Source organism: Bombina bombina, chromosome 3 (assembly GCF_027579735.1).
Source record: "Bombina bombina isolate aBomBom1 chromosome 3, aBomBom1.pri, whole genome shotgun sequence".
Lineage (NCBI taxonomy): Eukaryota > Metazoa > Chordata > Amphibia > Anura > Bombinatoridae > Bombina > Bombina bombina.
The window spans coordinates 364271371-364283580 of NC_069501.1; the positions used below are offsets into that span (position 1 = coordinate 364271371).

General features: G+C 32.7%; 8 non-coding genes across 8 annotated transcripts; all 8 read right to left on the reverse strand.

The window, feature by feature from the left end:
• Positions 1-4086: 4086 nt before the first annotated feature.
• LOC128655085 (small nucleolar RNA U3) lies at positions 4087-4302 on the reverse strand. Its single transcript, XR_008401646.1, has one exon. It is a non-coding gene; the product is annotated as a small nucleolar RNA U3 (small nucleolar RNA).
• A 791-nt stretch (positions 4303-5093) lies between these two features.
• On the reverse strand, positions 5094-5309 carry LOC128655089 (small nucleolar RNA U3). Its single transcript, XR_008401649.1, has one exon. It is a non-coding gene; the product is annotated as a small nucleolar RNA U3 (small nucleolar RNA).
• A 784-nt stretch (positions 5310-6093) lies between these two features.
• On the reverse strand, positions 6094-6309 carry LOC128655092 (small nucleolar RNA U3). The gene has a single exon (XR_008401652.1). It is a non-coding gene; the product is annotated as a small nucleolar RNA U3 (small nucleolar RNA).
• Positions 6310-7100: 791 nt separating this feature from the next.
• LOC128655094 (small nucleolar RNA U3) lies at positions 7101-7316 on the reverse strand. The gene has a single exon (XR_008401654.1). It is a non-coding gene; the product is annotated as a small nucleolar RNA U3 (small nucleolar RNA).
• Positions 7317-8107: 791 nt separating this feature from the next.
• LOC128655087 (small nucleolar RNA U3) lies at positions 8108-8323 on the reverse strand. Its single transcript, XR_008401648.1, has one exon. It is a non-coding gene; the product is annotated as a small nucleolar RNA U3 (small nucleolar RNA).
• A 791-nt stretch (positions 8324-9114) lies between these two features.
• On the reverse strand, positions 9115-9330 carry LOC128655083 (small nucleolar RNA U3). The gene has a single exon (XR_008401645.1). It is a non-coding gene; the product is annotated as a small nucleolar RNA U3 (small nucleolar RNA).
• A 791-nt stretch (positions 9331-10121) lies between these two features.
• On the reverse strand, positions 10122-10337 carry LOC128655091 (small nucleolar RNA U3). Its single transcript, XR_008401651.1, has one exon. It is a non-coding gene; the product is annotated as a small nucleolar RNA U3 (small nucleolar RNA).
• A 797-nt stretch (positions 10338-11134) lies between these two features.
• LOC128655095 (small nucleolar RNA U3) lies at positions 11135-11350 on the reverse strand. Its single transcript, XR_008401655.1, has one exon. It is a non-coding gene; the product is annotated as a small nucleolar RNA U3 (small nucleolar RNA).
• Between the last annotated feature and the right edge of the window lie 860 nt (positions 11351-12210).

Genomic DNA, 12210 nt, shown 5'->3' on the forward strand with positions numbered 1-12210 from the left:
GGCACCTAAATGGAAAGATTTTCTAGTCCCCAATTATTCTTCCTCTTTAAACATATTGTGAGGGTATATTTCAATTTTCTCATCTAATAATTTAAAAAAGTTACTCCTTTTAAAACTTGTTCTACAATATTTAAAGTTCTTAAATGTAATACTAACATACCAACTGAGTCGTATAAGAAGCAATACAAATGGTCAAATGCAAATATTCATCAAGATAACAGAAATGATATGATAATTTCAGATTGAACCCTTTAATATTTTTGTTCTGAATTATTTTATTTTAACCTATGATAAATCAAATTATTTAAATGTGGGGGCGGAGCCAACTTTGGATCCAGACGGTCGCACATCCCAACAGCTCTGACCATAATATATACAAAAAACAATTTTGATGACCGTCTGAGTTTCATTTATTCCTCTATTCCTCTATTCAACTAATACTGCAGTTTAGAGAGCATGGCCGTCTTTTGCAACTGATCATAAGGAGAGAGATTCTACATACACGGAGCCCCTCAAGACTGGCGCGAGTAAAGAGCCGGGGGTGGCCATCTTGTGGCCTAAGCGGCACTTCAAGCAGAGAGCCAGTTTGTCCAAAGATGATTACTTCTAAGCCTTCAACTAGGAGCTTACCTTCCTTCTAATAATGGAGGCTGCTGATCGTATTCTAGAGCAGATGCATACCTTTTTGGATGGGTGCAGAGTTTTGCTCGAACACCAAGGAGCCAGGAAGACTCAGCAGTCAGCACCGGAGTCCACAGCACACGCCGTCCATACACGCATGCCTAAAACAGCCCCAGAGAGCATGATAATTGTAAGCTCACAGAATCCGCCACTAACTTGGCACTTAGTTCTGAGCTCTCTGGTAGAAAAGCGCTTGAAGGTAATGACCTGCGTGAGTGAGATGGGAGCTAGCTTACCACCCGTTGCTGCAGCCTACAATGCCCCAGAGAAGTGCCTAACATCCTATGTTGTGACTCGCAGCAATTCCTGTGATCAGCCGCGGGAAGGTAGAGCCAGTAAAGCAGCAGCGCGGCCCGACTCTTACCTGACATGCCCAGAACTGTACGTCCTGTCAGGCGGCCTTTGCCAACATCGTCCACAATTTAAGGACCGGACTTACATTGCCACAATTGAGCTCATTCCTAAGGCTCTCGCCAGACCCGCCACGCCTGGAGATATGACTATCATGGCTTGTCACTCTCAGGGGGCCACGAGATGAAACCTGCAGGCACGAACCCAGCTCCACATGAGTACCGGTAGCTACTCAAATCGTAACTTTCATATCCCAATTGGCTTTGTTGTGAGCTTGTCCTATTATGAAGTAGGATAAATGCTGCTAGTGGGCTCAGCGCCCTGAGAAGTTTTGCAGCACACCGGGCATTGTTACTTCAACCAGATGTTCCCTGTGGTGGCTACTAATGAACATGTTTCCCTCTCAATCATTATGAATAAACAGTTCCAAGCACATGCAAAGGCTATATATGTGTTAATGAAAAGTCAGCTTGTTATTATATTCCTTTTGCTGTTTTCTAGTGTGTATTTATTTATGCCGTCTTTTCCAAGACCTAATACCTACTGGGATCTTAAAGTTAGAATTTTACACCTATTTATGCTACCTGATAGTTACTGACCTATTATACCATTATTAACCAGCTGTTATGTATATCTACTATCTGATCTAGCCTCTAGGCTGCATATGCTTCCTCCTCTAGTTCTATGTACGCATATTATTTATGAATAGAGTATAGCCTATGCTTTTCCTTTAATTATTTTGGGAAGAGCAATTATTCATATTAATAACGTGCTTAATCAACTGCTTAGCATGCTTTGTTATAGTTAAACCTAACGCAGGGTTCATATATTATAGCCGCAAGTTTCTGGAAAATTACTATGAGATGGGATAGGCACAGAATTTACTAGGGTATTATTTCACCTAAGAGATTTTGTTATGACTGTGATATAGAAATAAGAACCTGCCGTTTTAGATACATAGGACCTTAATCCTCCACACTATTCCCAAATAGTTAATCTTCTCCAAAACATGACATTGGCAAGGTGTTTAGCTGCTAGCTTTTGTGATTGCTTTGCTCCTCATGCTGAACATACTTTTACACCACCTATTTTGTTAGCTTTAGTTAACCTAATCTACACACAGCTTTGCTATGTTAATGCTACCCTCTGTCTGAATGCACTGTCAAGGTTTTATGTAGGGGCTTTGGAGTACTAATTTCAGGCAGAATTCCTGCCTTAGCTGTTAAGTTTCCTATATCACAGAGCGTACAGATTAATATTATGCTCTCCTATATTCTATTTATGTATGCACACTTATTAACTATTAACTTATCGCTATAAGCACAAATATAGGAGTTATAGCTTGCTTAGAGACCTGTTGTTTGCCTATATGTTCTGAGTGCTGCCTCTCAAAATGTTACTCTCTTATTGTTTAGCATGGGCTCCTGCTGTGGGGTATAGGGCCCGTACCCTACTGGCAGGTCCAATAAACCCTCATAGAGACTACACTACCCCATTTTGAGGGAGCTTAAGCCCCATATTGCATCTCAAAATTACACATATTTAGACTTTATTAGCCTGCACACAGACATGGCATTCCTAATCCACCAGTACCTCTTGTTCCAAAATAGAAAATAAGCACTGGAGCTTTTTTTTTTACACTGAGGTAACACCACCCTGTTTTTAGGAAACTTCAGCCCTATAGTACCCTTCAAAACTCTACCTGTTACAATATTATTAATCTGCACACAGACATAACACAACAATTTTCTTCCCCCCAAACAAACACATGTTACACAGATTAGTTCACTCTCAAGTAGGTTCTATATAACCTTAGCGGCAAGATAGGTCCATGCTCTTTCTTATCCTTACAATTCACCACAACCAATCTATACCCCCCTCCTCCCCCCCACATATAATAATATACCTCCTAGGTTAGGAGGGTTAACTATGCGGCTCATCTAGTCTATGCCGCACCTTCATCACTTTCCTACAGCAACCCTTGCAGTGCATAATGAACGCAGACTTTATTTTCTCTTTTTCACATAACTTGACAAAATTCCTTAACCATATTAACTACAAATAATATCGTTTATAATACTCCCTTTAGGGACACTTATGGCGTATGGGTGTCCCTGAGGGACTTACTTTGGCAGGAGCGACGTACACACCATATTATATTATACTTTCTAATAAGATGTTACCATTTTGCCTGCTCCTTGTTATGATTATTGTGACCTCTACTGTTCTACAGGAAATTAGCCAGCTGCATTCTTGTGTACAATATTTGATAATTACTTATACTACTGCTGTTTAGTAAAGAATTCCTCCTCTATAGTGTTAACTACTTTCTAGGGCATATGAGTGGCCCCCCTGGGTAATTGGAGGATATAATGTTAACTCTTGAAAAAATGAGGATTTTACTCTAATACATACAGTAACACTTTTATTGTTCTAATGTTTTTTGCTTTTATTGTTAAGAAATTATTGCACTGTAACAGTTTGCAATATGTAATTTCTCGCATTGTATGTACATGATTATAGTATTTGATAACCTCAATAAAAATATTTAAAAAAAAAATTATTTAAATGTCACTTATGAAGTAGTCAAGTTTAAAAAAAATTGATTTGTAATTCCAAGCAACAAGTTTCTAAAAAGTTACTGCTATATTTTGTATTGACATGGTAGTATCATTTCTCTTGTTTGCCACTTTTCTCCTAAAAAAATAAAATTCTGGAATGCTTTTATAGAATTTGACAAGAAACTTTAAATTGGCTATATACTTTAGAAAAATATGAAAATGACTTGTAAATATGAGAGAATAATAAATATCGCCTCTAGACATAGCCTGTATCAATTTGTCAATGTTTCAGATGTTCAGTGTTTGGAATATAAATCTCTTTATAAAATGAAAACCACATTTTTCAATTTTTTTATAGGTCCATAACTGCTCCTCAAGTGATTTTGTACTATTTCTTGATATTTCACAAAAATTAATTTGATGTTTACTGACATATAATTTCTTGAAAATAAAGCTTTTAAATAAAGCTTTTCTTTTGAAAATTAGTATATTAGCCACTCTGCTTGTGTTTTCTCTCACCAACACTTCTATACAAAAAGTGGAACAGTCATCAATAGTAAACAACAGCTGCTTTAAAACAGCATCGCTTACAGTCTTCAAACTGAAGAGAAAACACTCAAGCTCATCATCAAGGAAAGCAAGTTTGTTCACTTTCAAGCACATTTCTCCAGACAAAACCTATAGAAATGATCCCTGAAAGTATAATCCTGGAACCTAAATGGGAACATTTTCTAGTCCCCAATTATTCTTCCTCTTTAAACATATTGTGAGGGTATATTTCAATTTTCTCATCTAATAATTTAAAAAAGTTACTCCTTTTAAAACTTGTTCTGCAATATTTAAAGTTCTTAAATGTACTACTAACATACCGAGTCGTATAAGAAGCAATACAAATGGTCAAATGCAAATATTCATCAAGATAACAGAAATGATATGATAATTTCAGATTGAACCCTTTAATATTTTTGTTCTGAATTATTTTATTTTAACCTATGATAAATCAAATGATTTAAATGTCACTTATGAAGTAGTCAAATTTAAAAAAAAATCGATTTGTAATTCCAAGCAACAGGTTTCTAAAAAGTTACTGCTATATTTTGTATTGACATGGTAGTATCATTTCTCTTGTTTGCCACTTTTCTCCTAAAAAAATAAAATTCTGGAATGCTTTTATAGAATTTGACAAGAAACTTTAAATTGGCTATATACTTTAGAAAAATATGAAAATGACTTGTAAAAATGAGAGAATAATAAATATCGCCTCTAGACATAGCCTGTATCAATTTGTCAATGTTTCAGATGTTCAGTGTTTGGAATATAAATCTCTTTATAAAATGAAAACCACATTTTTCAATTTTTTTATAGGTCCATAACTGCTCCTCAAGTGATTTTGTACTATTTCTTGATAGTCCACAAAAATTAATTTGATGTTTACTGACATACAATTTCTTGAAAATAAAGCTCTTAAATAAAGCTTTTCTTTTGAAAATTAGTATATTAGCCACTCAGCTTGTGTTTTCTCTCACCAACACTTCTATACAAAAAGTGGAACAGTCATCAATAGTAAACAACAGCTGCCTTAAAACAGCATCACTTACACTCTTCAAACTGAAGAGAAAACACTCAAGCTCATCATCATGGAAAGCAGGTTTGTTCACTTTCAAGCACATCTTTCCAAACAAAACCTATAGAAATGATCCCTGAAAGTATAATCCTGGCACCTAAATGGGAAGATTTTCTAGTCCCCAATTATTCTTCCTCTTTAAACATATTGTGAGGGTATATTTCAATTTTCTCATCTAATAATTTAAAAAAGTTACTCCTTTTAAAACTTGTTCTACAATATTTAAAGTTCTTAAATGTAATACTAACATACCAACTGAGTCGTATAAGAAGCTATACAAATGGTCAAATGCAAATATTCATCAAGATAACAGAAATGATATGATTATTTCAGATTGAACCCTTTAATATTTTTGTTCTGAATTATTTTATTTTAACCTATGATAAATCAAATTATTTAAATGTCACTTATGAAGTAGTCAAGTTTTAAAAAAAATTGATTTGTAATTCCAAGCAACAAGTTTCTAAAAAGTTACTGCTATATTTTGTATTGACATGGTAATATCATTTCTCTTGTTTGCCACTTTTCTCCTAAAAAAAATAAAATTCTGGAATGCTTTTATAGAATTTGACAAGAAACTTTAAATTGGCTATATACTTTAGAAAAAAATTGAAAATGACTTGTAAATATGAGAGAATAATAAATATCACCTCTAGACATAGCCTGTATCAATTTGTCAATGTTTCAGATGTTCAGTGTTTGGAATATAAATCTCTTTACAAAATGAAAACCAAATTTTTCAATTTTTTTATAGGTTCATAACTGCTCCTCAAGTGATTTTGTACTATTTCTTGATAGTCCACAAAAATTAATTTGATGTTTACTGACATACAATTTCTTAAAAATAAAGCTGTTCTTTTGAAAATTAGTATATTAGCCACTCAGCTTGTGTTTTCTATCGCCAACACTTCTATACAAAAAGTGGAACAGTCATCAATAGTAAACAACAGCTGCTTTAAAACAGCATCACTTACAGTCTTCAAACTGAAGAGAAAACACTCAAGCTCATCATCATGGAAAGCAAGTTTATTCACTTTCAAGCACATTTCTCCAAACAAAACCTATAGAAATGATCCCTGAAAGTATAATCCTGGCACCTAAATGGGAAGATTTTCTAGTCCCCAATTATTCTGCCTCTTTAAACATATTGTGAGGGTATATTTCAATTTTCTCATCTAATAATTTAAAAAAGTTACTCCTTTTAAAACTTGTTCTACAATATTTAAAGTTCCTAAATGTAATACTAACATACCGAGTCGTAAAAGAAGCAATACAAATGGTCAAATGCAAATATTCATCAAGATAACAGAAAAGATATGATAATTTCAGATTAAACCCTTTAATATTTTTGTTCTGAATTATTTTATTTTAACCTATGATAAATCAAATTATTTAAATGTCACTTATGAAGTAGTCAAGTTTTAAAAAAAATTGATTTGTAATTCCAAGCAACAAGTTTCTAAAAAGTTACTGCTATATTTTCTATTGACATGGTAGTATCATTTCTCTTGTTTGCCACTTTTCTCCTAAAAAAATAAAATTCTGGAATGCTTTTATAGAATTTGACAAGAAACTTTAAATTGGCTATATACTTTAGAAAAATATGAAAATGACTTGTAAATATGAGAGAATAATAAATATCGCCTCTAGACATAGCCTGTATCAATTTGTCAATGTTTCAGATGTTCAGTGTTTGGAATATAAATCTCTTTATAAAATGAAAACCAAATTTTTCAATTTTTTTATAGGTCCATAACTGCTCCTCAAGTGATTTTGTATTATTTCTTGATATTCCACAAAAATTAATTTGATGTTTTGTGACATACAATTTCTTTAAAATAAAGCTCTTAAATAAAGCTTTTCTTTTGAAAATTAGTATATTAGCCACTCAGCTTGTGTTTTCTCTCACCAACACTTCTATACAAAAAGTGGAACAGTCATCAATACTAAACAACAGCTGCTTTAAAACAGCATCGCTTACAGTCTTCAAACTGAAGAAAAAACACTCAAGCTCATCATCATGGAAAGCAAGTTTGTTCACTTTCAAGCACATTTCTCCAAACAAAACCTATAGAAATGATCCCTGAAAGTATAATCCTAACACCTAAATGGGAAGATTTTCTAGTCCCCAATTATTCTTCCTCTTTAAACATATTGTGAGGGTATAATTCAATTTTCTCATCTAATAATTTAAAAAAGTTACTCCTTTTAAAACTTGTTCTACAATATTTAAAGTTCTTAAATGTAATACTAACATACTGAGTCGTATAAGAAGCAATACAAATGGTCAAATGCAAATATTCATCAAGATAACAGAAAAGATATGATAATTTCAGATTAAACCCTTTAATATTTTTGTTCTGAATTATTTTATTTTAACCTATGATAAATCAAATTATTTAAATGTCACTTATGAAGTAGTCAAGTTTTTTAAAAAATTGATTTGTAATTCCAAGCAACAAGTTTCTAAAAAGTTACTGCTATATTTTGTATTGACGTGGTAGTATCATTTCTCTTGTTTGCCACTTTTCTCCTAAAAAAACAAAATTCTGGAATGCTTTTATAGAATTTGACAAGAAACTTTAAATTGGCTATATACTTTAGAAAAATATGAAAATGACTTGTAAATATGAGAGAATAATAAATATCGCCTCTAGACATAGCCTGTATCAATTTGTCAATGTTTCAGATGTTCAGTGTTTGGAATATAAATCTCTTTATAAAATGAAAACCAAATTTTTCAATTTTTTTATAGGTCCATAACTGCTCCTCAAGTGATTTTGTATTATTTCTTGATATTCCACAAAAATTAATTTGATGTTTTGTGACATACAATTTCTTTAAAATAAAGCTCTTAAATAAAGCTTTTCTTTTGAAAATTAGTATATTAGCCACTCAGCTTGTGTTTTCTCTCACCAACACTTCTATACAAAAAGTGGAACAGTCATCAATAGTAAACAACAGCTGCTTTAAAACAGCATCGCTTACAGTCTTCAAACTGAAGAAAAAACACTCAAGCTCATCATCATGGAAAGCAAGTTTGTTCACTTTCAAGCACATTTCTCCAAACAAAACCTATAGAAATGATCCCTGAAAGTATAATCCTAACACCTAAATGGGAAGATTTTCTAGTCCCCAATTATTCTTCCTCTTTAAACATATTGTGAGGGTATAATTCAATTTTCTCATCTAATAATTTAAAAAAGTTACTCCTTTTAAAACTTGTTCTACAATATTTAAAGTTCTTAAATGTAATACTAACATACTGAGTCGTATAAGAAGCAATACAAATGGTCAAATGCAAATATTCATCAAGATAACAGAAAAGATATGATAATTTCAGATTAAACCCTTTAATATTTTTGTTCTGAATTATTTTATTTTAACCTATGATAAATCAAATTATTTAAATGTCACTTATGAAGTAGTCAAGTTTTTTAAAAAATTGATTTGTAATTCCAAGCAACAAGTTTCTAAAAAGTTACTGCTATATTTTGTATTGACGTGGTAGTATCATTTCTCTTGTTTGCCACTTTTCTCCTAAAAAAACAAAATTCTGGAATGCTTTTATAGAATTTGACAAGAAACTTTAAATTGGCTATATACTTTAGAAAAATATGAAAATGACTTGTAAATATGAGAGAATAATAAATATCGCCTCTAGACATAGCCTGTATCAATTTGTCAATGTTTCAGATATTCAGTGTTTGGAATATAAATCTCTTTATAAAATGAAAACCAAATTTTTCAATTTTTTTATAGGTTCATAACTGCTCCTCAAGTGATTTTGTACTATTTCTTGATAGTCCACAAAAATTAATTTGATGTTTACTGACATACAATTTCTTGAAAATAAAGCTCTTAAATAAAGATTTTCTTTTGAAAATTAGTATATTAGCCACTCAGCTTGTGTTTTCTCTCGCCAACACTTCTATACAAAAAGTGGAACAGTCATCAATAGTAAACAACAGCTGCTTTAAAACAGCATCACTTACACTCTTCAAACTGAAGAGAAAACACTCAAGCTCATCATCATGGAAAGCAAGTTTGTTCACTTTCAAGCACATTTCTCCAAACAAAACCTATAGAAATGATCCCTGAAAGTATAATCCTGGCACCTAAATGGGAAGATTTTCTAGTCCCCAATTATTCTTCCTCTTTAAACATATTGTGAGGGTATATTTCAATTTTCTCATCTAATAATTTAAAAAAGTTACTCCTTTTAAAACTTGTTCTACAATATTTAAAGTTCTTAAATGTAATACTAACATACTGAGTCGTATAAGAAGCAATACAAATGGTCAAATGCAAATATTCATCAAGATAACAGAAAAGATATGATAATTTCAGATTAAACCCTTTAATATTTTTGTTCTGAATTATTTTATTTTAACCTATGATAAATCAAATTATTTAAATGTCACTTATGAAGTAGTCAAGTTTTTTAAAAAATTGATTTGTAATTCCAAGCAACAAGTTTCTAAAAAGTTACTGCTATATTTTCTATTGACATGGTAGTATCATTTCTCTTGTTTGCCACTTTTCTCCTAAAAAAATAAAATTCTGGAATGCTTTTATAGAATTTGACAAGAAACTTTAAATTGGCTATATACTTTAGAAAAATATGAAAATTACTTGTAAATATGAGAGAATAATAAATATCGCCTCTAGACATAGCCTGTATCAATTTGTCAATGTTTCAGATATTCAGTGTTTGGAATATAAATCTCTTTATAAAATGAAAACCAAATTTTTCAATTTTTTTATAGGTCCATAACTGCTCCTCAAGTGATTTTGTACTATTTCTTGATAGTCCACAAAAATTAATTTGATGTTTACTGACATACAATTTCTTGAAAATACATCTCTTAAATAAAGCTTTTCTTTTGAAAATTAGTATATTAGCCACTCAGCTTGTGTTTTCTATCGCCAACACTTCTATACAAAAAGTGGAACAGTCATCAATAGTAAACAACAGCTGCTTTAAAACAGCATCACTTACACTCTTCAAACTGAAGAGAAAACACTCAAGCTCATCATCATGGAAAGCAAGTTTGTTCACTTTCAAGCACATTTCTCCAAACAAAACCTATAGAAATGATCCCTGAAAGCATAATCCTGGAACCTAAATGGGAAGATTTTCTAGTCCCCAATTATTCTTCCTCTTTAAACATATTGTGAGGGTATATTTCAATTTTCTCATCTAATAATTTAAAAAAGTTACTCCTTTTAAAACTTGTTCTACAATATTTAAAGTTCTTAAATGTAATACTAACATACCAACTGAGTCGTATAAGAAGCAATACAAATGGTCAAATGCAAATATTCATCAAGATAACAGAAATGATATGATAATTTCAGATTAAACCCTTTAATATTTTTGTTCTGAATTATTTTATTTTAACCTATGATAAATCAAATTATTTAAATGTCACTTATGAAGTAGTCAAGTTTTAAAAAAAATTGATTTGTAATTCCAAGCAACAAGTTTCTAAAAAGTTACTGCTATATTTTGTATTGACATGGTAGTATCATTTCTCTTGTTTGCCACTTTTCTCCTAAAAAAAAATAAAATTCTGGAATGCTTTTATAGAATTTGACAAGAAACTTTAAATTGGCTATATACTTTAGAAAAATATGAAAATGACTTGTAAATATGAGAGAATAATAAATATCGCCTCTAGACATAGCCTGTATCAATTTGTCAATGTTTCAGATGTTCAGTGTTTGGAATATAAATCTCTTTATAAAATGAAAACCAAATCTTTCAATTTTTTAATAGGTCCATAACTGCTCCTCAAGTGATTTTGTACTATTTCTTGATAGTCCACAAAAATTAATTTGATGTTTACTGACATACAATTTCTTGAAAATACAGCTCTTAAATAAAGCTTTTCTTTTGAAAATTAGTATATTAGCCACTCAGCTTATGTTTTCTATCGCCAACACTTCTATACAAAAAGTGGAACAGTCATCAACAGTAAACAACAGTTGCTTTAAAACAGCATCACTTACACTCTTCAAACTGAAGAGAAAACACTCAAGCTCATCATCATGGAAAGCAAGTTTGTTCACTTTCAAGCACATTTCTCCAAACAAAACCTATAGAAATGATCCCTGAAAGTATAATTCTGGCACCTAAATGGGAAGATTTTCTAGTCCCCAATTATTCTTCCACTTTAAACATATTGTGAGGGTATATTTCAATTTTCTCATCTAATAATTTAAAAAGTTACTCCTTTTAAAACTTGTTCTAGGGGGCGTGGCCTGACCAAGCTAAGAAATGGCCGCATAATTAGCGAGCTCTGATCAGCTCATCGAACAAAAACTACATATGTAGTCCCAAACATCAGCTAACTACCTCAAACGAAGGGGTATCATCCTAATCCCTAACCTGGTCACACTGATTACTTTAGGAGATCTGGCAGCACATGGAGGAGGGTAAAGACCAAACTCCTAGCAAAGCCTCACAGCATCGCAGAAGCAGCGACGGCGCCAAAACACAACAGACGGCTAACATTACCCACACCGCACCGCCGGAGATCCTTGAAAGTGGTGAGCGGCCATAGAGAAGGGGTGAGAGCCATCGGCAGGTACAAACAGCAGCGGAGGTTGGAGAGAGCTGCGCAACTTTGAACCCACGCTACAGCAGGGGGAATCCCCAAGATGGCGCCGACGACTGCAATGAACTGACACCGCGAGTGGAACTATCCGCCAGGTAAACACGGCACCTCATAATACAGGGCAGAGAGGGGGTAACCGAGGAGCACAAAAACTGCAACAAGCAACTATAGCCCTCTACCTATAAAATAAGAATCCACGGTTTTCAGGGGCTAGATCCAGGCCTTAAGAAAATTTAAGAGACAGCCTCCAGTATACCTTAATAATAGAGACTACGCACAAAGACCAAACTCCCCACTGAATGTGACAAAGCTTAGCAGACCCACCTGAAGGCTCGTAATTGCCTAGTTAGACAGCCAGATTAAATATACC